Source organism: Podarcis liolepis, assembly GCF_965112155.1.
Source record: "Podarcis liolepis genome assembly, chromosome: 4".
Lineage (NCBI taxonomy): Eukaryota > Metazoa > Chordata > Lepidosauria > Squamata > Lacertidae > Podarcis > Podarcis liolepis.
This window is the reverse complement of record NC_139558.1, coordinates 12012804-12040507: the sequence shown is the minus strand read 5'-3', so window position 1 is coordinate 12040507 and position 27704 is coordinate 12012804. Positions and strand designations below refer to the sequence as shown.

The following is a 27704-nucleotide window of genomic DNA, read 5'->3' as shown; positions in this document are numbered from 1 at the left end:
GGTAAAAGGGAAAACACATTTTAAAAATGCATTCAGTTCAGATATTGTAAGCCTAAGTACGAGATGAGGCTTCACAGAAAAGGTGGGTTGGAGGTGGGACTAGTGAGAAGATGAAGGGGGCATTACATATACCTGCATGGGAGTTGCAGATACATGATGCTGCAAATGAAAAATATGCATTGTTAGATCTAGGGAACTTACTAGTTCAATATGGACTACATAATAAAATTAGGAATCCTAATTCCTAATTTTGGTTTCAGAAATAACTGTGTTAAACAAAATGAATTAATTTCCCATTATGCAAATGCAATACCCTTTTAGTGAAGCCTGTTGGTGACTCCAACATTCTAAAAAAATATGTTTATTATATTGATGTCTCATTGCTAATATGGAGCTTCCAGTGGTCTCCCATCCAAGGGCCTGATCAGATCTACATCTTCTTAGCTTCAGATGCTGAAGTAATGGGTAAATCCAGATCATTCACCCTGAGTCCTGGTGACCCCAAAGTTGGAAAATGCAGCTACTTTTGACCACTGCAAATAGTGAACTTTCTATTGGCAAGATTAAATCACAGTTGTTTTGGCTGACATTCAAATGCACCAGAAACAATATTATGAGGGGGTTATGTGAGTGTGGATCTGCAAGTGTCATGTAAAAAGGGACTCTAATAAGAACTTAAATGGAAGTAACAGCTTATCAGTGAAGGAAACAGAGCTTCATCTCTGGGATGTCAAAAGCACTTTCCAAGAAAGATTACAGTGTTCTCCTGCTGAAGAGTAAGAGGCAAGAACAAGGTCACAAGTCAGTAACAAATCTGCCATCTTCATCTGAATGCTATTTATAATTTTGCTTGCAACTTTGGCACTTGGCGAAACCAACGCCCCCAAAGACAAGGTTAGGGAAAGGAGCAGTGCCACACAAATCCTGCTAGCTTTCCTGCTGACTATCACTACTGCTTGCAAGCAGCATGACAGGCCTGAAGCTTGCGAATGATCCTCTTATTTGTACTAGTGAAATGAAAAATGAAAGAACAACGAGAACGTGTACATAAGACATGAAATGAAAAGTTAGGCTTTAAACAAGTGAGCAGGCAAGTGCTATTTTAACCCCATATTTTGAGGGGGGAAACATTTTTAAATGCATATTAAAATATAAATTTAATGCAGATCTTTTAAAATTATGGTTAAATGCAAAAATAGGACAGCATAGACTGTGAATATGTGTGAAATGGACACTTGCTGGAAAAAATATATTCATTTATCTATCCTTACTTGTAACAGAACAATAATGTGCTCAGTCCTTTCTTTTATTTTTTCTGTTTAGATCAGAGGTGGCACATGCAGAGTAGATACCTGGCACATTCAATAGGAGCCGGAAGACCTGGCCATGGCATAAAGTCAGGTCTACACTGCTGCCTTCCTCTTCCTTGTGCTACTGCCCCTTGCTCATCAGACTAAAGGCAAAGCCAATCCAAGGCATACACAGGAAAGTGTGAAATCCCATATGGTGCATTAGAATGGTATATCTAATCATTTTGCCTTCATGTGTGCCACACTGCATAGTGGGAAACCCTAACAAGCAACCCTAATTTTATAATAGTTGGTTTAGATATTGACTTATGGTCATGTGCAATATTCTGCTTAGGAGAACTCTTAAGTAAGACGTGCATATGTGTGTGTGTGGCATTTTGTGACACAAAAAGGAGTTTGCTAAAAATAGATTGTTTTCAAAAATAATAATTGAGAAATGAACATAGTTCAAAGCTATGTTTAGTTTTATTGTATAATTCCCCCAACAATTTACATGCTTTCATAGGCTTTAAGGGGACTGCACACAGCATATAGGTTGTGAATTGCAGTTGATGTGTGAAGATTTTACCTTGCATGCATCAGTCTTCAAAATAGTACAAGTGTGATGCTTGCTCACTGACAATGCCTAACCTGTTTTCTTCAATTCAGTTCCAGACTGAAACAAAGATGAACTAACTGAGGCAAAAGACTCTGTGCCATCTGCTTCAAGAGTCTTTAGTCTAAGACTTTGGACAAATAGTAATTAGGACGTCTTAAGACTAGGGGTGGACAAATCTGTGAATCTGGATTTCTCTCCATTTTTCATTTTTCCAATTTTAAGTTCATTTTGCCACATTTCTTCATGAATTTATGATTATTATTATTTTTAAAAAGACCTCACAGAAACCAGCATTTTAGTGCACAGTTCTCTTTATATACAGCTTTTTGTACATATTTTTTGCCTAATATAATTCATTCTTGTATGTTGCATTCATGAATATATTCATTTTTATGCACACTTGCCCCTAATATATGTCTTTTTGTACGCTTGGTTTGGTTGGAGAACCGCACCACAAAATTCAGGGAAGTGCAAATTTCAAAAGATAGCTGCATTTTGATTCACATATTGTTTGGGGAATTACAAATTAGGTAAATTTGCATTAAAGTGTGAGCTGAACCAAATTTTTCCTCCCTCCTCACTGAGAAATGGTGGGGCAGTTTGATAGCGCTATCGCTGTGCAGGCATTCCTTTTTCTGTTCCTCACAGGTGCTAGCCAAAGTGATCCTACAGGTTTGAAATGCATTATAATCTGAATGAAGGGAAACACAATTCCTATTCTCAGTAGGGAGAAAAAGGTAAAGCAAAGTCTCCACACACACGCAAATGTAGCATCATAGAATTGTAGAGTTGGAAGGGACCACGAGGGTCATTTAGTCCAACTTCCTGCAACGCAAAAAACGTTTGCCCAATGTGGGGTATATGTATTTTATAATGTAATTTCCTTTTTACAAATCATGCTTTCTCTTTCATCTCAATGAATGAAAGAGAGCAACTTCTCAAAGATGCCCACTATGTAACTGAAACTCCTCTGATATTGAAGCATGCTTGCCCTTGCACCCCAAGTCTTTTTTTTTCTATAAACAGCAGCGTTTTCCCACAAAGCTCAGAGTGTGAAGCATTCTGCTGCTGTCCAAGTTCTCCAGGGAAAACCTTGCTCAGGGACCCCTTGCTTTAAGACAAGGGTGATGAACCTGCAGCCCTCCAAATATCACTGGACTCCAGCTCCCATCAGCCCCAGCTAGCATGACCAATGGTAAGCAGTAACTGAGATGTAACACAGCAATATCTGGAGGGCCATAGCTTTAAGAGATAGCTCATCTGTGGTCAGGGGTGGCATGTCCTGTTTCACTGCTTGAGGCAAAACAGGAAATGTCACCTTTCCCTGACCTGCCGCTCCTGCTGCCACCATAGGTGTTGCTACGGCCACTTTTCCACCCGCTCTGCCACATCCACAATGTCGGGTGTGATTTCAGCCAATGCTGGTGGCACACCCGCAGGACTGCCATCTTGGAGGCTTGTGTCATGTGAGGCATCTGCCTCAGTTTGCCTAATGGCAGATCCAGCTCCTATCTGTGGTTTGGAGTAAGGTCACTTTGGTTATGGTACCCCAGCTCTAGAATCCTCTCCCCAAAGAGGCCCAATGTCTGTGTCCAACTTTTAGCAGTTTCACATGACAGGTTGTTGTTGTTGTTGTTGTTGTTGTTGTTGTTGTTGTTGTTGTTGTTGTTGTTAAAAACAGTGTTTGGGTACTGAGGATTCTCCCACCCCCTGCTGTGTATGTGGGGGGTGGTGTGGTTGTCTTTTGGTTTTCCATAGTCTGTATGATATGCGTTTATAATATTCATTGTGCTATTGATCTTTCATTGGTTTCTGGTTGTGAGCTACTGATGTGAGTACCTTATGACAAGAAAGACAACTAATCAATTTAAACTATCAGCTATGGGAATTTTCTTTTTTAAAGCAGCTTGAAATGTGGCACTAAAGGATATTATATTTACAGCAGAAAAGGAGAGTATTTTAATGATAAAACAGTTTTATGTAAGAACATATCCTCAGGGGTAAATTTTTATTTTATGTTTATTTTATTTTGAAAAATGGGTTAAAAGTCGTGATTGAAACTGATGTGATAGAAAGCAATACATCCAGCAATTCTCTAAGTAGTCATAACCCTGCAATGGATAAGAAGGTCAATGCGAGGCAAGAATTCATTTGTCATTACTGATCAGCGGCCTATTGAACATAGAAGCCGCCTTTCCACTACTGCCAGAAGACCTTGTTGAACTTAAAATGTGTGCAAAGCCTGACAAATGTAGTTTGCAAAGCCTGCCCCCCCACTTTTAAAAGAAGCCTTTTCAAATGAAGATAAACTTGTCCCTGATTCAAATGACAATGCTCCTCTAAAAGTCAGATACTATTCCTTGCCCTTTTCATGACAATGATTGTAGAAACTAAAGCTGAACGTGTCCTGTGCCTTTGAAGTAAATGAGTAAAGACACTCTAGGAAATTTATCTTAAAGGGCAAGATTCAAGAAATGATTTTTTTCTTTTTGCTGTAAATTGGAAGAAAAATTCTAAATTGCTGTATATTAGAATATAAAACCAAGGCAGCTTTGTAGATTCAATTGAAACAGATGAAGGATATTTTTAAAATATCCACATGACATACAGGCTATTGAATATTATTCTTTCTGGTTTTTGAACTTTAATTTCTAAACACACATGGATGACAGATGCCTTGTTTACTACATGGTAAGTAATACACTTTCCATCACAGTGGCAGCATGCGCTGCAGGACCAGAAGCAAAACAGAATGAGCAGAGTCTTTGTAAGCATCATAGCATCCTTTACAGTGGATGGGATCTCTATCTGCATATATTTTCCCTATCTCTTAGAAGGCTGGGATAAATTCTCAATGCGAAGTGATGAAATAACTTTTGAAGTTGGGCCAGATTTACTTGTACATCCCATTAGAGCCCTATTGAGGCATTCATAATGAGTACATGAGGCGGGGGAGTGTGGGTGAGCATGCTAGATCCTCTTCACTTCACCTTCCACATGATCAAGGGCAACTGCTGCTTCCACAGGTTTCAGAATCTTGGCAGATCAAGCCTCAGAAATGTCTCCCGAGCGCAGAGGAGGTTTCCCTGCTGCAGACTGTTGCCCTTGAATTTGCAGAGGGCAACTGGGGCAGGGTGTAGAGCTAGCATACTTGGCCTTATTCTCCCCTTCTCATGTATTATTTGAAACCCTGTTATGATTGCCTGAAGAGGGCTTGGGTTGTTTGATGTATTTAGCATGAGGCTTGGGAGATAGCTTGTTTTTATTACCAAAAAGTCTCTATTTGCTTTAAGGAATTAGGCATCTCATACATTTCTAGAGCTTGATGTTTTGCAAGTATTCAGTGGGATACCAATTTCTTATTTAGGCACGGGGTATCTTATGCATATTAATAAATACGTTATCTCATTGCGGAAGTAGTGAGTATATTTTCTGTGCTTAGAGAGTACTGACTGGAACTTCTTGGTTGGAAAGCTGGTTAGGGAAATTACTGTTAAACATATTCACCACCATGATATCCGAATTGCCATACCTTCTGGGAATGCAGCCATTTATGCAATCTAACTTTATGCCATTGAGGTATGCAATATGTACTGTATTTATGATTGAGCAGAAAGTTTCAAACGGCAGCCTGTGAAATTGGATTTTGGATGTAATGTACCATAAATAAGTGCTATAAAGATTGCCTTTAATGCTATAAATCAGATTTTATTGGTTTCAGCTATCTTATTCTGTTTATTGTATTACCCACAAAATCAGTTGAAATCAAAGAGCTGGAATATGTTTTATTTTAATGTCTCATCTGCTGCAGAAATGGCACATGAATCCTTACATCTCCTTTTGGGGGGATAGAATGAGTAAGGGTGTGAGATTAGACATTAGAAGAACGTGTTCATAGAAAAGGAATTGTAAATAGTGAAATGCAAGACCATTTAACATTTTGAAACTGCCTTTTACCTAGGAAATGAAACCTGGGTCACCTGGGAAATGAAATTATATATTTCCACATGGTTCTCTCTCAAGTGCCTTTGACCCTTAAGCGTAGGAATATGCATATGCTGAATACCTTGTGATGGGGATTTTCAGTGGCCTGATGTGGATGTAGATTCCTAAACATGGTGATGTCCAAAAGGGGAACAGCAGCCTATGTCAGTTTTCCAACCAGCATCTGAAACAACATTCAAGCCATGGTTTTCATCCCAGTTAGTAAACTGACATTTAAACCACAGTTCTCCATTTTAGAAGTGATGGAGAACTGCAGTGTAAACTAACCAAGATTAGCATGACAAAAAGGGAAGTGGGAGGAGATGAAGATAGAAGGCAGAAACATGTGGGCCTAACACTCATTCCCTGTTTGCTCAATCATGCTCAATCAAAATATTTTGTGATTAAATTGGTTCACTTGTGAAGATCATCATCGGAGACCTTCCTTCAACTTCCCCCATAGTCGGGTAGGAGAGCTGAAAATAATGCCAATTTATTTCACATCTGGCAACCAGTGTGCTCCTTTGGTTTCAGATAGTACATGGGTAGATGAGTCACTCTCACTAAAGCCACTGAGAATCCTAGATAAACTTCTTGTCTGTGGATATGACACACAGTGTAAGCTTCCTGCCATGGATTCTAATACCTTTATAGCCCCATTCTACAGTGGGATGTGCTACTCTGCTGGGGGCTAAGCAATTTGCTCAGTATAATTTTCTAGGACTTGGGGAAAGGGAAAAGTGACAGTAGTGTTCAAGATCAAGGCAGTACAAAGGATTTAAGCAGGGTTGTTTGCTTATGCACACCCACTACAGCCATGCTAATACACACTTTACTCCTGCTCAGAGATGGGGGAAGAAATGTGACCTGAGGATGTGACCTGAGAGAAACCAAACCTGATATATTGCAGACATCCTTACTTCTGCTAGTCCACAGATAGACCTGAAGAATCATAGAACCAATGCATGGTATACAAGGAGAAATGTTGAGACAGATTCTGTAAAACTCCTCCCATTTCCAGGTTCTGCTTTCACACATTCATATTGACACACAAACACATATAAACAATTTCCCTTGTTTATATGGTAAAAAACTGATTTCTTTCAGATATACCATATGTGCATCCCAAATATACTATATGTAGGCATAATGTTCCTTTTTACTTGTCAATAAGTAAAAAAAGCAAGCAATCTGTGAACAAATTGTGTCGTATACAAGATGGGATGGGGGGGGAAAGTAGCATTGAGTCTGCATTCAGGTAGATAATGGCTAATGTTTACCTCTTTTTATTTTTCTGGGTTTTACCATTTTTGTCATTTCAGTTTTCTGCAAGCCAGAACACTCAGTCATATTACATATGATAATTAGATTTGAAGCTGTAAGCATGAAATAAATTAGGCTTTTAATTGCCCCCCCTCAACTGTGTAGAGGAAGGATGTTCACACATGATGACTGTGTGAGCTGATCTTATTACAATAGAAAACTGCAGAAAAGTGTTAAATAATGTGCCTTTAGAAGTTAACATTGCAGTCTTAGCATCTTCCAATCTCTGATGCATATAACTATTAACTATTATAGTGAATGTATGAAATCAATTTTAAGCTTTCCTGTTTGGTGTATATAATTGTAACTGCAGATACTGTAACAGTTTTAAATTTAAGGCATAGATTCTAGGCTGTGTTGTCAGGATTTGGCAAAATCCTATGTCATGCTAATCAACCCAGAAAGTGATTATGTGTATTGCAATGAATTTGCCAATCCCCGTACTATGCAAATTGATGGTTATGTGCTTTTGGGGTTTGGGTATTTGGATTATTGAGAGAAGGTAGTGAGCCAATGTGGTGTCCTCGTATAAGTAAATTGCTAGCTGCCTGCAAATTTACAACTCTTATCTGTTGAGCCTGATGCCCAAGGATACCCCTCCTACATTTGAACTCCTTTAGTGTAACAATCTGCAGCTGGGGCTTGTCACAAGAACATCACATTATCATGTTCTAAATTATTCGAGCCTCCTGCACCGTGGGATTGATCAGATGCTATCTCTGGGGAGCCTCTGGGGGGGAAGGGGGTATAAAACAGCTTCTAGCTCATTGTTTCCTTGCCCTGCATCTTCTCTTACTACACTGCTGTTTACTGTTGCCTGCTATTTTGATGGTGACTGTTATGCACTGAAATTCTCACCCTGGGCCAACAGGGGGATACTGTAGATAGTTTTCACTCAGGTCAGCATATGCAAATAAGGAATTGAAAGTGACGTTCAGTGATTTGATAGTTACAGAAAGTTGTTACTGTTGCTTTGTAGTTGAACTCTATATAAGCAGGTTGGCTGAACCCTTCAGTTCAGTTCAGGCCTGTGAATAAACAAGAGCTGTTTGAAGAGTCGCTGTGTCGTCTGATATGTTCACCTACAACTTAACAGTGACCTGCAGGATTAATCTTTCTCCAGCTGGGGGCACTGAGACTGGTGGGCAAGGTATATGGTGTTAGCTAGGCAAGTCTGTCATATTTTAGTGTGGGCTGGTTCTATACACCAATTTTTTCCTGAATTTCTAATTTGATTTCCTTTTCTAGACATCTTATATTGCATTGGGTTTCAGGATCCTCTTCTGGGGTTTCTTTACTATTCACCCAGCTTGATGTCCCAACTCCCAGAGAGGAAATGGTGACTGCTTTACTCCTGCTATAGTTCTGCTGCCATGCTGCCATGAACAAGGCCATGCTTTGGCTTGCATGTCATATGTTTCGCTTCAAACAAAACAGGAACCCAGATTTGGATGACACATTAAGCCAAAGTATGGCTTATTTTACAGCAGTGCAGCAGCAGAGGATTGACAGAGGAAGTACTGCAGCTACAATCTCCTCTCCAGGAATCTTCACACTTGCCCATTTGCCAGAGTATTTAGTTGAACTTATTTCAGTTTCACAGTATTGTGACCTTTTGTTTTATTTTTTTATCTGTCTGTCTTGTTGCTGCTGTTGTTAATCCTAGAAGTACCTAGATGAACTCTTTACACAAGTTTGGAAGCAAGTGCTTCATTACCTGAACTCCCAACAATTTTGCTTCATTTGTTACAAAGTTGGAATGCATTCAAATTGCACATGCATCTTAATATTTGTAATAGATTGAGCCATGACTAGAATTTGTTTAGGAAAAGTGTCCAAGTTGTAGAAGTGTGGTGTAAATTAATTCCTTACAGGCTAGCCTGTCTTTGGGGATGAGCCTTCTAACTTATCTTAGTGACAGATGTCAGATCCAGTGGCTTAATAGGAAAGCATGACATGAATAATAACAGAAAGCAGGCAGAATAAAACGCTTCACTGCAAATGGAACTGATTAGAAAGCTGTCCACTACAGTATTAATATTACTGGTTGTGATCTCAGTAGATTGAATTAATTAATGAAAACCATGTTAGCAGAAATATAAGCCCATCAGATCTCTGATCTTTTATTAACCAATTTTGAAGATCATTAGTTTTTCTGAATGGACTCTATGGCCATTTCAGGACCACTTCCATTATGCTTCTGGGCTGAACTTCATTTCTCTCTGCCCCAGTGCACTTACATCTTCCTTAGTGCTAAACTTGTGGTGTCCATTGTCCACTGTGATGGCATTGTGGAATTATTTGTATTTAGAATTGCAGTTCTATAGTGGCTAATTGAAATTAAGACCCTAAGTAATCCCCCATTGTTTCTAAAGATTTAAAAACTGGAAAGGCTAATAAGGAAGAAGAGCAAACCACTGAAACAAAATAATCACATGGCAAGTGTCCAGCAGCCTGTGGGGATAGTTGACATGAATTGGGCAGAAGAGAACTCTGTTTTGTAAAGCAAATGAGAGCACTTGTAAAGCTCATTCCATCCAGTGGTGGTGGGAATCTGACTATACATTATTATTAAGATATTATCCATTGCATCCTAGGGAGAATATACCTATATCTGTCTACCTGTTCTCTAGTATGTAATGGTATATAGTATATAATCTCTTGGATATAATGGAACTATATATCTGATCGTCTTTGAGAAGAAAAATATCTGAAACACTCAGGAAGGGAGCTAGCAAGAACAAAATATGGAAATTTATGAAATAAAGAAACATTCAATACAGAAGATTAACCTAATCTGTACATAAAATATAATGTCAGAAAAATTATCTTCCAAAAAGATTACTTAAGCCTTGTTCCTATGGCATATCTAGGTTGAGTGAATGTACATAGCACAGTGGGGACCACCACCGTATAGAAGGGAGGAGCATGATTTGCGTGGCAGGTTCTGTGCTAAATGTCTGCCTGGAATACTGGTCAGTGATTGTAACAGTAAAGATTTTCTTTGAATGCCAGCATGACATCTTTTGTGCATGTAGCTTTTCCCACACAACAGGGAAATCTGGAAGGGCAGGGTTCCAAAATAACCAGGGAGACTGCATGTCAACATTCTGTACATTGCATGTAAATTGTTTTCTCAGGGCCGTCTTTAGCAGATGCGGTGCTGGGATGCAAATACCCACCCAGCACCCCCAAATTACCATGGATAGTTGGGGCGCAAAGCTTCACACTGCTGGCCATAAAGTTGGTGGGGTACAGCTTCCATCCTAAGCCTCTGCAAGGATCGCTCTCCTCCTGCGGAGGCTTGGGAGGCAAGCTGCATGCCCACCAGCCATATGGTTGATGGGGGTCGGCTGGCGGGCGTGCAGGGAAAGGGGAGGCCGCCGGCAAAGCCGTGCAGCTCCTCCACTTTGCTGGGGCACCCCTGAGAGGCTGGCACTCTGGCGCAACACACCACTAAGCCCTATGGGAAAGATGGCTCTGTGTCCTCTATAAGCATTTGCTCACCCTTGAGTAGGATTATTTGCCCCATACCAAGAGTACCTACTGGCTAAAAAAACTGGCATTAATTAGGTTATATTTGATGACTTACAATGGATTTCCAAGGGCATTTGTTTTATTACATTGGAAATTATTGGTGTCTGTTGTTCGGTTTTCCAAGTGTTATTAAAATGAACAACTTATAAAATGATACGCACTGTGATTAAGAATTGCTGAATTGACGTTTGATGTGATAAAGAGTCTCCAATTTATTGGATGCATGTCATTGAAATCTGTCCTTTTTCTATGTCCCTCTCTTTGATGAATGTTAGAGTTGGGAAATGAAGAGCATTTACCCTTTTCATACTGTGCTGAATGTGGGTGAAGTTGCCGATTGCTGCTGCTGTAATTTTTGCCTCAAGGTCAGCTGAGGGGAAAGCGTAGTCTAAATAAGGTCATTGACTCTTTGGGAAATGAGTGTTTGTAATTTAATGAAACAAAATTGAGGAAAAAGTCAAAGGGCTTAGCTCACTCGTAGACAGCTACAAATAAATTATGAAAGAAAACGAATAACAAATATTGCATATGAACATATTGTGGAGCTATGACTTAGTGAAATAAAATTATGGCAAAATTTTCCTTAATTTATTAACTAAGGTACTGGTATAAGATTGGGGGTGGGGGAAGACCCCTTAAAACGCAAGAAATTAATGAATGTCAGGCTCTAGCTAATATTTGGAGTACTGAAGGAAAGATTCCAGACCAGTGGAAAAATACAGGCTAAGCCTTCTTTCCCGGGTCAAGGTAGAGGATAGAAATTTTGTCAAGCTAATATGACAAAGGGTGTTGATGACCCACATCAAAGAGGAATCCTTGGGCCTGGGCAGACAGGAGTTGAGTTGCCAAGGTGAGGGGAAGAGGACAGGTTGTACTCACAGGAAAAATGTGCCTCTAAAAAACCAGATGTGGGATAGCAGACGAATGGGGAGGAGTTGCTTCTGGACCACTGGTCAGATTAGACACTGGTCAGATTAGACAAGACACCATTCACACAACTAAGATATTTGTGAATAGCTTTTCAAAGTGAATAGCAGGCACAAGGGGGGGGGGCTGGCTGGCAGGGAAGCTTTGTCCCCACTGTGGTCCAAATTTAGATCACCCTGATAAATCCAGATCCATTCTATGCATTTCTGCTGCTTGTATTGAGTGCAGAGGGACTGAACTGGGTTAGGATCACCGCAGTGAACAAAGTTTTAAAGTTTCCCACCTCCCTGCGAGGATTCTGAACTCACTCAAGCCCCCACACTTGGCTATTGCTGCTATTACTACTACTACTACTACTACTACTACTACTACTACTACTATTATTATTACTACTACTACTACTATTGCTAATACTATTACTGCTAGTAGTAGTACTTCTTTAAAACTGTTCACTTAACTGCTAATTGCATCAATGATGTCTCGGCTCATACGTTACACCCCCTCCTGTAATGTCCAGACTTGAGAAACTGTGGTATAGTCTAACTGTGGTTAGCTAAAACAAAACAAAACAAAACAAAATTTCAGTGCCTTGATTTGTTAGCTAACTAACTACATAGAATTAATTACACTTTCCTGAGTTCAGATGCAATGGGAAACTTCAGCGTAATCAGTGTGTAAAGGAAAAGAATAGAGGGAGAGCATGTGAACCCAAGACCCATACAGAGTCTTGCACTTGTAACAATGAACCATGCTTCTCAAAGCAAAACAATATGAAGATCTGCATGAGTAAAACATGTATCTGTGTCATAATGGAATTAATTGGATTAGATTATAATTATATTAGTTGAACTGAGTTCCTATTGGCAGAAAGAAATTAATTTAAGTCTCTCTGATTGCAGTGAGAACTAAACTGAACTTATTTAGCCAGGATCCAACCCATTTCCTTTGGAATGTTATTGTAGAATGGATTCTACAATGTATTTTTTAAAAAGCACATGGCAGTTTTCATGTGACTATCTGTAGTACTTGAAACTGGTTTCCCAACATCAAAATTTTTCAGCACATAGAGATCTAGCATGTCAGAAAGAAATGTTTTAGGTTAACATTCTCTATAATGTGCTCCAATGTGTACATGCAGAGATATTTTAACATAGACGCGCTTTCAAATATGTGATGCTCCATCTGCATTGTGATGGGGCACAGTCTCATGAAGACTGAACCATGTTTTTTTCCTGACTGTTTTAAAAATAAACGCTTCATGGTGTAAAAAGAACCATACTTTGCCATATATTGCAAATGATTAAGTAAAAAAAGGTAAGTGGTAAATGACCCCTGGAGTCCAGTCAAAGGCGACCTGCAAATGATTACAAGCTTTTGACTCAGTATGTAAAGTTGTCTTGGCATATACAGAATAAGGTCCAATGTGGAGATATACTAAATGACTCTTCATGAGATCTAGCCATTGTTTAAGAAGGCCACTTCCTTAACTTCCTTTGTTGAACAATTCAGCGGAAGAGACAGAAAAAGACAGAAAATCCTAGTTGACTCAACTTCTAAACATTGTTTAATGTTTTCAGATTTAGCTGTTCAAAACAGATGGATTTTTTGTCATGAAACAATTATCCAGATCTTAACTTGTAATCAGCATAAATTGGAAATGTGGACAGATTTTCTGCACAATACTTATAGACTAGAGTACACATATTACATAGTAATTTACATTCCACTAAAGTTGGAGTCTGTGCTCTGAATTTGGAATGTGTGTGTATGTATGTAGAACAAAACACATTTACATAATAACAACAATGTAACAAAATCCATGACTGTGACATGAGCAAATATGTTTTATAATGAAACATTTAGGAAATTAAGTTGGGATAAATGTTTCATGAACTTTAGTGTATAGCTTGCAACTCTGTGGCAAAACCTTACAGAAAGTTAGTGCCTAATTGTATTAAGCACTGAACAAAACAACCATATATTTTATTGTTTCTCTCTCTCTTTTTTTTTGCTGTATAAATAATGTATTCTAGAAACTTCTCCAACATTTCTTTCTGGTGTTCATGATGAAAAAACACATTTGTACTGCAGAGATAATTACTTGTCATTAGGTTCATAAGAACATAAATTCCATTCAGTTCTATCATAAAACTTGTCAGTTTTTAAAATTTTGTCTACAATCAACTTCTCCAGTGACAAATAGGAAATAATTTAATCTTCCATGAAAATGATAATGACTGGCAAATGAAAACCTCATTGAAAAAGAAAGATAGCAGAGGTCAACTTATATTAAAATGCCTGTTTTTTCTTTTTTCTTTGAATTATTTGAGTTGTTACAGGAATCAGAATAGCTGAATTGTATTAACAAATCTCTTCCAGATCTCCCCAGCCTTCCAACCCACACTTCTTCTGGAGATCATGAAAGATAAATGGGATATTGTGGTACAAATATAACAAAGTATTTTCAGATATATTTTTCTAGTACCAGAAACAGACAATCCCTGCCCCATGAGGTATGTATTTTGAGTAATTTTAAAATCTAATGATACAACTGCAGTGTCTAATGAATCCTGCAGTGTCTTCCAAAATGTCATTCATGGCAGGTCCAGCCATTCTTTCATGATCATTTGATTATTTGGAAAGCAACATGTGATATTTGTGGCAACATCATCACGCCTTTTATAGCAAAGATGGTCTGCAGGCTCAAACAGGAGTGTAACCAGAATATAGCTTTTATACTAAATAAATGTACCCAGAAACCCCTTTCCCCTAATATTGTGCTGGTCCCGGGGGGGGGTGTTACTGTGAGGCAAGGTCAGAGTCCGGTTCTGGGCCGAGGGTCTGGAGACTGTCCACCAAGGGCGAAGCGGGGTCCAAAGCAAGAAGCTGGGCGTGGTCGGGAACTCCGGAAAAACAGGCCTGGGTGCTGGCAGAAACAGGTTTCCAACGTCGTTGCTCCCACAACCTGGGACTGGGCTGACAGACCTTTATCTCCTCTGGGGCCTAGGGTGGTCCCAGCCCACAGGTGACTCGCCTCTCCTGGCCTTAAGGCGAGCACTCCTCCTGAGAGAACCTAGTTGCCTCCGCCTCTCTGCCCTGAGCTTCTGCAGCTCAGGAGAGGCTGGAGGGTTACTGGACCCAGAGGCAGCCTCACCTTCTCCTGACAGAGCTGGGAGAGGAGCACCTGTAGGCAACGGGTCCTCAATCACCTCCAGAGCCAGAGTGGATTCATCTGGTGCCTGCTCCTGAGGATCCGGCACAGGTGCAGGCGCTTCAGATTCAAGGCCCTGCCCCGGCTCAGCCGGCCCTGGAGGCGGGGACTCCTGTACCAGGCTGGGATTCCTCCAGTTCAGCCTCTGAATCAGATTCCCAGGCCATCACAAATATGAAGCCGGAAGATGAGTTGAGAGAGGCTGCTTTTGAAAGCTGGCATTTTGTATTTAAAGATAGCGTAACTGTCAGAAAACAATATTTTACATTTAGATGTTGTTCAGCTTAGAATGATGTTGCTATAGTTAGTTATCAATGAGTATGGATGGTAACTGTCTTTGAACCACTTTTTCCATTGGCTCCTCTGTGCAGCAGGGCTGTGTCCAGGGCTTGGTGCTCTTTGACATGTTTGTCATTGTCGAGACTTACATGAAGAGGTGGAGGGACTTCTTAGCAAATGCAGATGTCACAAAATTGGGAGGAAAAGATCACACTTCAGAAAAAAAATTCAGTATGACCTTGGAAGAATAGAAACCAGGGGTGAAACTAAAAATGAAATTCAGCAGAGACAGATGCAAAGTTCTGCATATAGGCTGCCACTCTTAAATAATAGATATGATGTACAGGTTACCCAGATGAGGAATATTTGTCCAGGCACAGTGTGTACATGTGAAAACATTCTCAAGGTTTCATACTGTCAGAAACTGAACAGGATGTGATTTTAGACTGCATTCATAGAACTGTCATTTTCAAGTCACAAGAAATAATCGTTCTACTTTATTTGGCACTGGTCTACCCTCACCTGGAACACTTCACTTTATGAAGGGCAAATTGGAAAGGATTCAGAGGAGGGCAACAGAAATGGTCAAAGGTATGGAGAACAAGTCCTATAACAAACATTTGTAGGAACTGGATATGTTTAGATCAAAGAAGAGAAGACTGGGCAGGGGTTGGGACAGAAAGAGAAGACAGTCCTTTCCCAGTGCCTGAAAAGCTATTACACAGAAGAGGAAAAAGATTTGTTCTCTGAGGGGAAGACAAAATCTAAATAGGCTTAAGTTATATGAGACTAGATTTCAGTTTAACACTAGGAGAAATTTCTTGATTGTAAAGGTAATCTGACAATGGGATAAATTACCGTGTAATGGGATAATCTATCTCCAGATTTCCATTATTGAAAAAGAGGTAAGGCCAGATTGCCTACAAACTGCTTTTCATGCCGTTTTGGGGAGTTTATTGGGGTGTGAGTATGTCCAGAGGGAAAGTGGAATGGTGAAGAACACTTTCCCTACATTTCTCTTGGTGTAGACACCCACTGGAACCAAAACTCTTCTGTAAATGGAGGGGCACAACTGGCTCAAACCCCCGTTCAGTACCTCCCACACCCATAGGATTCTTGCCCTCCTCAGCTTGAAAATGCATTACCTATTTTAATCTTTGAACATATTTTCATCTTTGTCTCAGATATGAAACTCAGAGAATAGGGCTGGTGTAACCAAGCAGTGTTTGGTTGGGATACCAAATATTTATTAGTCTTCCTGCTGGAATTTTAAACATCCATTTTATAACAGTATAGCTTGTTTATGCACAGACTTCTCATCTATCTAGAGCATGAGTATGATGAAATGCGGATAATAATAATAATAATAATAATAATTATTATTATTATTTTATTATTTGTACCTACTCCATCTGACTGGGTAGAGCAAGGGGAACCTTAACTGGAGTGTTATGTTCATGTCCTACTTGTTTTCATAAAGTGTAGATCAGTATAGCATTATTTTACCAAGGAAGAAGTGGATACTACATGATAGGTGCAATCGATGAAACGTATCCTTGGCCACTGCTGTTATCTGCTTTACAAACAGCAACATGGGTGCAAGTTAACTCTAGGTTCTTTGCCTGGTCAGAGTGTGATATGGTCCTGTCATCTACCACTAGCAAGTTGGTCCTTACAAGGCCTCAGTAATCTTCAACCAGGACCACCTTTATCAGTCTATTTAGAACAATGGATTCAGTGATTCTTACTTCCAGGTTCATGTGTTTAGAATTGCAGCTTGCATTATCCTTCACAAGCAACATGGTGAATAATAATCCATATTTGGGTGAGTTCTATAGTCTCTCATTTCCAATCTAACTGATGATTTTGTTCTCAGAAAACAATTTATCATTTTACATAATGGTTCTGCACATCAGTCTTTCATTTCTCCAAACAGGATTTGCTCAGATTGATACAAATGCTTATGGCAGTGCTGGCATTCTTTATCAAGTATTTCCAAATAGCTTGGTGAACATACAGATGTTGGCCCTGAATAACAATTAATTGCCGTCAATTAAAGTTTAGTTTGAATTTGGTAAATTGAAGTTTGTATATTTGTAAGTATAATGAATAGTGCAAAAGAAATCTGAATGCTTCAAGAAGCCAAGCTTGACAGGATGGTGTTGAAAAACCTCTCAAAGCAGTGCTAGCAGCCAACTTGTCTGGTGAATTGCTGTGCTGCTTTTAGGTTCAGATCTGCATTAGGCAGAGTAATCATAATCCTGGCTGGAAAGCAGCACAATGGATCAATAGAGCCACCATTACATTGGTTTGACCTAGGAGCCCAAAGATTGGAACCCCTTTTTTGTGTATGTATTAATATTTATCATTTATTAATTATATTGATTATTATTAACTGCTCATAGCATTGTTAGAAGAATTGTAAAGCCCCACAGCTACTAAAAGAACTATTGAAATTGGGACCCTTAAGGGATTCACAGCTCCTGTGGTGCCCCATATCAATACATGCTAATTTTTGCCTACTGACAGGGCAAAGCTGAGGTTTCTGCTGTGGTAGACTCCCCCATCTGGCAGCAATCCTTTCTGTTGATGGAGGCTGGTGGAGTGGCAACTCCACACCTTCCTAACCCTCCCCCTCAGTGGGATGGAATAGGACTTCATTCTTAATGGTGTAATGTCTTTTATTACTCCTTTTCCTAAAGCATGAAAGCTCAAATCCACATCATTTTGAGCAGCAATTGAAAATTGCACTCGTATATAGTATTATTGGACATTAGATTTGGCTTTATTTAATCATTAGTTGAATATTGCTGAATATAAAAAAAATGAATGCCATTCTCGGTAATTGCAAGATGTGCCTCTTTTGGGAGCAACACTGCAGTCAGAAGCAAGTTGCTCTATAACTGCCTGTCAGCTCTTTCTTTCTACTGCTCTGCTGTGACTATTTTTCCATTGTGCTTTCTCTCTCACTGCTTTTGTAGGTTGATTTGCGAGGGTATTGCTCTAAAAAGGAGCTTAAAATTCTTTTTATAAATACATGATTTCTCTTTTCCCCCTACCTGCACTTTGAACAAAGGCTAAGACAATCTGATAGAAACACACCTTTTAAAAATGTTAACACAGACAGCATTAAAAATATCTCACCAAAATCACTGTTAGGTATCTCTGGTCATGAACATCTTAACATTAAAAAGACCACATGGTGTCTCTAGAAAATGTTCAGACCCAAACTGTGGCAAACCTTATAGGTCTTGATTGTACAGACACATTAATTCTTGCCTGCATATAACCTTGGCAGCATGAGGACACTGCACTGTGGTTCCTTCCTTGGATGCTTCAATAATTTCAGAGGGCAACCATAGGAGGATGGGAGTTTTTGTGTTAGGCAACAACCCCTCAGTATTGCTCTTGTAGAGTTTAGCATGTGCAAATTTTATATAATGTATAGCCATAGATGGATAAATTAGAAGGAAATACTATATTTTTGCTAAGAAGTACAGTACAACTCACCCTAATGGGGAAGGCAGTGACCTGGTGACCTGTGTGCCTGCACATTCCTTTGTTCAGATGCTGACTGTTGATGGGCCACTTCAAGATTCCTCTTCTGCTTTCTTCTGGTTCTTTAGTTTTACATTGGATTTGAAATGGAGAGCTCTTCAAATGGAGAATACCTTCAGGTGCAAATGCACTTCTGCATCAGCTCAGTTGTAGGTCACTTCTTGCTTTATAGCAAGGGTGGGTAACTTTTCACCCTCCAGAGGCACAGGTTGTTGAATCCCAAGTCTCATAACTCCCATCCAGCATGGCCAGTGGTTAGGGATGGTGGGAGTTTTAGTCCAACAACATCTGAAGGCCACAGGTTACCCATCTCTGTTCTATAGACCCATGTTTGCTGCCTCTCAGCAGCAAGCATACTTGTGCCCCTTGTACTGGTAGGAGCAGACCTGGACTACCAGTCCAAGAGGAGAAGCTCTCCCTATTGGCTCACTCTCAAGGGGCTGGGCCTCCGTGTGGACAAGAGAGGAAAGTTTACTTCTTTGGGCCAAGCTGGTGCCTTAAATCCAAACCACCCTGCCCTACGTGCAGCAGTAGTTGCAGCATCTTCATCACCCACCCACCCTAGTTTCACACACTGTTGCTGTGGACACCGGTTAAGAGGATTAAGAAAGAATTTATTTCTCTGCTTAATTGACTTCTTTGTAGTGAGGTTTTTCACCTTTCTAATAGCAATAAGTCTCCCCCCCCCCCAACCGCCCTGGCTTTTATCCAGTATCGCATTATGTTATGCTTTGTTTGGCGGGTGAAGCAACCATACAACTTTGGTTGGCGGGTGAAGGGCATTGAGTGGGATTACTGGTTGTCAAGGAAGACCTCTATAAGAGGTTTTGGGTGGAGATTGCCTTTAAGGCATTTGCTTCTTCTCAGGTTGGCAAGTGTGGACCTCACTTGAATGCCCTGCACTGGCATTGGCCCCTGACGGCATTCAGCTCCCTAATGGTTCCCCAGGTTGGGGTGTATCGGTCAAGTGGGAGGCTGTCTGATCATGTAATCCTTGCCTTATGCCATGCCGACCTAATTTATAGCAGTAACCAGGAGATAATAAAATTGTGGCCTTATTCTCATAAGAATGTCTCTGTGTTTAATTGCTCCTGAACCTTTCCCCTATGAGTATTGAGCACAATATACTGTTATGCTAGTGTACATACCATGTTATTTTGCTTCTCTGCAAGACTGTAACAAATAAAAGTTTATATCAAAAGTTAACTTTTTGTGATGGTCTTAGTTTGGACTTTGGTTTAGGGGATGGAGTGAGTGCACTGTGGTTTAGAACCAAATTATGAGCTCAGCATAAATTGTGGAGTTGGAATTGCTGATAACCAGGGAATACTCAGTGATATATTCACTATTGTGTATGGAGGGTTATAATTATAGCTGGTAATTTGATTGTTGAACGCTAGCATTCTGTATTTAATTTTAAACATTCAGTGATTAGTTCTTCCTGCCAATGTGGCTTTTCTTACAGTAGGCTTAGAAATCAATTTACAGTCCTATTCAGCTCCCACCAGGCTGGAGTCCCAGCTTAATTTACTTTTCAGAAAAAGAGTCTCATTTAGCAAAACATTAAAAATAAAAATGATATGCAGTTTAGAACTTTTAATAGGAGTCTATGCCATACATCATCAGCACTGTGCCTTACCTGTGTTCTTTCTTTTAATTGCTATACCAGTAAATGGGATGTAGTTTTATTTTTATTTTTTAAATTGTTGAGAAGGACCATGGGTCAACTAAGTAATATTCAGAATAGACCCATTGAAATAAGTGAAAACCTCAGTTTTAATGTTTGTATGTCTTTTAAGTTGCTTTGGGTCAGTGTTTATGAAAAAAACCCCTCATAAATAAGTAAGTTAATTTCACTGATTTCAGTGGGTTTACTCTATGACTTAGCTGGCTGTCACTTAATGGATATTGGGGGATTTGTATGTTGATATGTGGCTATAATATAAAAGACCTGGCTTTTCAGCACCATCTCTTCCCAAGATGAATTTGTATACTTTTAACATTTAAGGATGAGAACTAGTATCAATTATGACTGTATATTAAACTGTATTAAAAACAAATAGCCCCACTTTGGAAGCACCAGTCTGTTGTACCCCTGCCCAATCTTTTCTGATAACATTAATAATCTCTTTGTGGAAATTTGATCCCTTTATCCTTCCAGTTGAAGAGATTATCATATGTGATCTTTGTATGCATTCCCAGCTACTGGAGTGCACATTTGTACAGACTGCACAGCTCGTATTTGTGCATGCTGTTTCTCATCTAGCTAAGTCACTGCAGGCCGAAACCTTCACTTTTGTAGCAGCCGAGAGAAGCCCTGGTTTCTGCTCACAGTTTGTTTGGAGATATATAAGCCACCAGCTTATTTACAAGAAGCCAGCCTCTGGCTTGATTCCTGGCAGCACAGCAGGAAGAGGAGCTGGGGTTGTGTGAGAGTGGAACAGGCACTTTTCTGCATTTTGCATGAGCATGGTGTACATTCACATTAAAGCATAGTTAGTTTTTAATGTAACATTCAAACTGGATCATTGTTTTGTCGCAGTTGCACTTGAAAATTCAAACTACTTTTAAAAAAGTTTGGAGATAGACTATTGGAAAGCTTTTGTAAGAGGCTTCTTCTTTAGAGCTTATTTAGCCACTCCTAAATGGTTTCCTAGAGGGACGCGGGTGGCGCTGTGTACCACAGAGCCTAGGGCTTGCTGATCAGAAGGTCAGCGATTCGAATCCCCGTGACGGGGTGAGCTTTTCCGTGCCCTGCTCTGGTTCGTCATCTGCTGGCCACATGACCTGGAAGCTGTACACCTGCTCCCTCAGCCAATAAAGTGAGATGAGCTACATAACCCCAAAGTCGGTCACTAAATGACCGACTTTACCTACATGGTTTCCTATTATATCAGTGCCCCCACACAAAGAGCATCATATTGAGATACTTATCTCTCTAGAAATGTTATGTGTTGTCACAAACTATCCCCCCCTCCATCTCTTATCATTCAAACCCTCATGCTTTCTTACTGCTGACGCTTGAACTGGCTCAGAATCTTCTGCCTCTGCCATAACTGCAGCCTTACTTGAGAAGTGGTTTATGCTCAGACCTTGCCTCCTCCCCAGTACCATGTATATAAGTCAACCTTTGATTATTTCTAGATTTGATTTTCAGAACTTTCTTCCTTAGTTATTTAAATATTAGTTCATTCTTTGCAAAGGCCACATCTTCCCAGTGCCATTCATGCTAAATACCAGTTTCTCGTGCTAAAATGGCAAAGCGTTATAAATCTGCATTCTTGCTAATGCTCCAGATAGAAAGTTTGCATGTACTCATCCATCTCAAATATAAGAAATGTAAAGATGATCAGTGTAAATAGTCAAAGTACATGAAAAGTTCATGAATGTGTGTAATTTTGAAGACAGAACATAAATACATCCTGTAATTGTTCAAAATGCAGTAAAATCACTCTTAGATCACCAAGATCGTATTTACTATATACAAACTCAGCCTGTTGCAATGGCAATTTTGTACCCTATTGTGCAATTTTCATCAGCCTTAGTGTTCAAAACAAGGCAATTTGTCTTGCTGTGAGTGCAAAAAGAATTACACAAATTATGTCTCTGTTTCTGCGTCTGCATGCCCTCACAAATCCTATGAAATGTTTGTTTTTGTGGCACTTCTTCCTGAGGGAAAATATATGAGTAGAAATGCTGTTTCCCCCCCTTTTCTTATTACTATGTTTGCTTCCATTTGATGGAGGAAATTAGTTGTTTTTAATGCAATTTAACAACATATTTATCCCAGCGGAAGTTCTAGAAACGTAGAAATGATTAATTTCACATTTCCAGCAGTAGAAATCACTGAGAGCCATGTGGGTAATTGGTAAATCAGTTACATTTCACAGAAAAGGTCCTGAAATAAAGCTAAATTATACATAAATGAAAGTAAAGCCTTGGCATGGAAACTTGCTAACATATAAGGTGTGAAGTTTCAGGATGAAAATAGTTTTTAGATACTTTTTTACCTTAGAGCAGGAAAAATAGTGAGACAAAAGATACTAAGCTATAATAAGTTTACATCTCAACACGTTACATCTCTAATTGTTGTTATCTTGGGATATGGTACAGTACACTAGTTAGGAAAACCCTGGGCCCATAACTCTGCAGAAGTGGTGGCCAATGACTCTGCTAGTGACCCTGGAAAAGGAAAAGCACTTCTCTTTGGTCACTCTCACTTATGTTTAAGGGGAGCAGTTGATACTCACTAGTTCTATACAGTGCATTACTGTTATTATAAAAAATTAAATGTATCTGAATGTGTCTCCTCCCCCCCCCCCCCAATCTATGCAATGGAAAGTGAAACCTTACATTTACTGCCCCAATTTTGACTGACTAAATCAAGTATGGAGCACCTGTGGCCTTCCATATGTTGTTGAATTCCAACCAATGGTCAGGATGATGGAAGTTGTAATCCAGCAACATATGGAGGGCCACAGATTGATCACCATTGAATTACATTGTAATAAAAATAATTTATTATTTATTCCCCTCCCATCTGGCTGGGTTTCCTCAGCCACTCTGGGCAGCTTCCAGCCAAATATTAAAATACAATAATTCATCAAATATTAAAAGCTTCCCATAACAGGGCTGCCTTCAGATGTCTTCTGAAAGTCAGATATTTGTTTATTTTCTTGACATCTGATGGGAGGGCGTTCCACAGGGCAGGTGCCACCACCGAACCACCACCACCGAAACAGGCCCTCTGCCTGTTTCTCTGTAACCTCACTTCTCGCAGAGAGGGAACCGTCAGAAGGCCCTCGGAGCTGGTCCACAGTGTCTGGGCTGAACGATGGGGGTGGAGGTGCTCCTTCAGGTATACTGGGCCAAGGCCGTTTAGGGCTTTAAAGTGTTGGTGCTGACTCAAGGCAGCTTTCATATAAAAACAAGAATCCCTAAAAACATAGAAGATACAATCATTTAAAAACAATTAAACATTGATAGAATTAAACTATATACATATATAAAATCTGTTTGAAGTTTTAAAATAATTAGAATAAAAACATTACAGCACTAGCTCTTCCAGTTTCCAAACGTCTCCAGTGAAGTAACCATGACATAAACATCTCCAGTGAAGTACAAGCAACCCCCAATTTGTGTGGGGGTTGCATTCTGTGTAATTGTGCGAGACAGCAGAACCTGCATAAACCCATCCTGTTCCAGCCCCTGTTCCATCCCATTTGCTGGCCATGTCCGGGTTGCCATGATGCACACGTGCACAGTTACACGTTAGTTGGATGCACATAAATTGTTGCTTGTACAACTATGTTTTACCATGCGTTATGTACAAATATTTAGTGTTGTATGTAGAAATTAACTATTTTCATATTGAATGGGTAACCATTTGAGTCTATTCCTATAATGTTTACTCGAGGACTGCATCCATAATTTCAATTTTTTAAAGAAATAAATTGTTTGGTATTACTCGTTCAGCTTACAGACGTAAATGGTATTCATGTAATTTTTATCTGTGACTTGAACTTAGCAGTGGTTTTAATGACATTCAAGATGAACTGTTAAATATATTTTTCTAGAAAAAGAGGTGCTAGAACTCTCCATGAACACCTCCCTTGTTCTCTTAGAATGGCAATGGTGCCTGCTTGAGGGGTGCTAGAACCCAGCTGAGAGATGCTGGAACTTCCGGTGAGTTCTGACTGAAAAAAACAAACCCAAATATAACAATGGCCCCTATCCTGTCTGGCCCTGTGTTGGCTCCTAAGGTCACCTCTACATACCTTTCCCAAGTGGTGCACTGGGTGCTTATCAGGCAAAGGATCCCAATCCTGCTCGCATTTTCCTGCAAGCACCAAAAGGAATGACTAACTAACTAACTAACTACATTAGACATAAACTTGTTGAAATGTCAAGATTCATATGTGAGTGTTGACAAACAGCCAAGTTAAAGAAAACTAGTTGAGTGAGGGGCGTTCAGGCAGAATCTTGCCCTAGCACAGCTAAAGTCATCTGGCAGCATTTAAGATTAGAGGTCAATGGCATATTTCACTTCTAGCCTATTGGATGTTTTCCTTGTTGTTTTTTATAACCATTTTATTGGGCATTATTTTTCTAGCGCATAGCTTATCATCCATTACTTCAGACTTTGGGGCAATATTATTTCTCTGTATGGATTCATGATAGCAATTTCTTGCTAGTTGATAAAAATGCAATACGTGAAGCACAAAACATTAGGTCATAGTCATAAAAGGGGCAAAACACTCCTCCAATATCATACATAACTGTGTACCAAAATAACAGTAAATAAAATCAAGCTTCGGCTCACAAAGTTAAAAACAAGTGCCTATCGGCATTTATAGGCAGCAATCCTATACAATCAAGCAGTAGGAGGTGGTGTGGCTTGTCAGTAACATTGTTGCTGCTTACCGGGAGGTAGAGGGGGAAATGGTGATGTTGGCACAGTGAAACTGCCACTCCTGTTGCTTCTGCCAGTGTGTTTGCACCATGCCAATCTCCGCAACACCTCTCCCCCTGTACCTCATGGTAAGTACCAGCAATGCAACTAACCAGGTGAGGGGTAAAACTCCGCCACACTGTCAAACTCAGTCCTCCATCAAATCTTGTTCACCACCATTCTCCACAATAAAATGTTTTCATTACGTACTTTTAAAAAGAAGTAATTGTACTTTCATTGACAATTTTCAGGGCCTAGGAACCATAAAGACCACAGGTTATAATGTGAAGTCTCAGGATCCTAGACAGTTGCCTTATTCCAGGTTAGACCATTGGTCCATCTCACTCAGTATTCTCCATGTTGACTGACAGTGGCTGCCCTCCAGGGTTTCAGGCAGAGGACATTCCCAGCCCTACCTGTAGATGCCAGGCATTGAACTTGGAACTTTTTGAATGTTTGATTTGGTAAATCCAAATCCAACTCACTGCAATAATCTTATTTACAAGGACCAGTTTAAATGTTACTTCATGTGCAAGCTGCCAGAATATATTACTCATGTTGACACTGCACGGTAGGAGGTTAACATTTAAGAGCTCCTAGGTGCATTTCACCCCCTGTGGGTACTGCATGTTCCTGACATTAGTTGCTGTAAGTCTCAAACATGTCAGGCTATATACACAGTAAGAAGCTTTTAAGCTTTTCACTCTCCGCGTGTGGCAAAAGTACAGATTTTTCCATGATCTGCATGTGATATGAATAACAATATGAGGCTCTAGGTGTGCAGGATAGAAATCTGCATATAAATATAAATTAAAAATATATCTTCTAGGATGTGCAGTAAATAGGAGAATCAACAATTATTAATTCTATGGTCAATTTTAAAGTGAACATCTCTAAACAATGCAGTTGTGTGGAGGCCCTCAATTCTGAGCTCTAACCGACATGAGTGATGGTTCCTACACAACCAGATTTCAAGGCTGTAACACATGTTCATGTTCCCTGATCCTAAAACAGGAGGTTGTTGATAATCAATCTTAATTCAGAAGTCTAAGAAACATTTTCCTCCCATTTTCACAACCCTGTAATAATAAGTTTGGTTAGGATGAAAGCCATTAGTGTAAGTGGAGTGTTCTTAGCTTTGTTTGTTTTTGTACAACAAAGACAAGGAGAGGCTCATTTTCCATTACTCCTATTCCTTGTAGCTAGAGGCTTATTTATAATTTTCTGTTGGTAGCAGTAATTGTTAATATGCTACCACATTATCCAAAAATGCAATTAAACAATATTATTAAGGTTCCATATGGAACTTTTTAAATACCTCTGTGAATATGCATTTCTCATCCTGGAACAGATGTTCATTTTTGTTGTTGTTTAATTTCTTATTGCATGCATTCTGCGACAATGTTATTTTCTTGCATTGTCTCAAAACTTAAAATACAAAGTTAGCAAATTGCCAGCATTTAATTTCTTGTGCCCTTTCCCCCATTGAAACATAAAATAATGTAGCTAATGTGTTCAAATTTACAAACAACATCTTTCTGTACATTGTGGAAGATTAAATTGTTATCACATAGACCAAGTTATGTTCTGATTTAAAGCAAATGATACAGCTTGTCTGCTCTTTCTTTCTTTCTTTTTTTTAAATAGACCAACAGTGAGCTGAAAAGGCCAGATAAAGCCTAAAGGATAGCCATACTGTGAGTGCCCTTTTGAGAAGCTGGGTTACACACTTACGAGAGATGACAAATATAGTTCATAATATTGGGATTTATTTATTTTAAGTGGCTTCATTGTCTTTAGCATAGCAACTCCTTTAAAAATGGTTTCTTTGAAAAATCCAGCATCATTAAATGGAAGTGTTGATTTTTTGTGTTTTGAAGGAACTAAACAGTGCTGTCATTGGAATGGATACAAACACAGCAGTGAAAGTGATCATTAAACAATCTATTTAATCACCGCACTGTTCTTGTTCTCTGCTGATTTCTGTAAAAAGCAACAACCAAAAATAATTTTGTTCATCCTTCTCAGCAACTCTGTGGAGCAAGAAATCATTTTCCAGGTGGTAGATCTAAAGGAAGCGGCAATTGAGAAGCTGTTGTTTGCCTATCTGTGCGTCAGTATTCTGAGCTGAAAGGTCAAAGGCTCTCACTCCATGACAATGCAGCCTTAGATGCAGGGACACGCTGCAAATGTGAATGATCCTGTTAGGCTATATATGGCTGTTTCCCATTAAGTACAAGATAAGGCATGGCTGTTTTGACAATACAAATAATACATTACTCCCCCCCCCCCCAAAAAAAAAATAACTAGGCACAAAATAGCCAAAGGAATAAATATATACCTCTTTCAAAGCTGTGGTCCCTATGATAATGATTCCCAGTGTGGCGGTTAGCATGAGTGAAGTCCTGTGCATGGCTTGCTCATCTACCAGTAGGAAGCACCAGCATCAATATAGCATGAGGGGCTATAGGTAGGGATGTTGGAGAATTCCATTGACGGATAAAACAGGAACATAAATTGCTGGCG

At 39.6% G+C, this 27704-nt stretch overlaps 1 protein-coding gene across 1 annotated transcript in view; it reads left to right on the top strand.

Annotated features, from left to right (window-relative positions):
* The window catches only part of HS6ST3 (heparan sulfate 6-O-sulfotransferase 3), a 162034-nt gene that overhangs the window by 79534 nt on the left and 54796 nt on the right, over positions 1-27704 (top strand). The window lies entirely within an intron of this gene.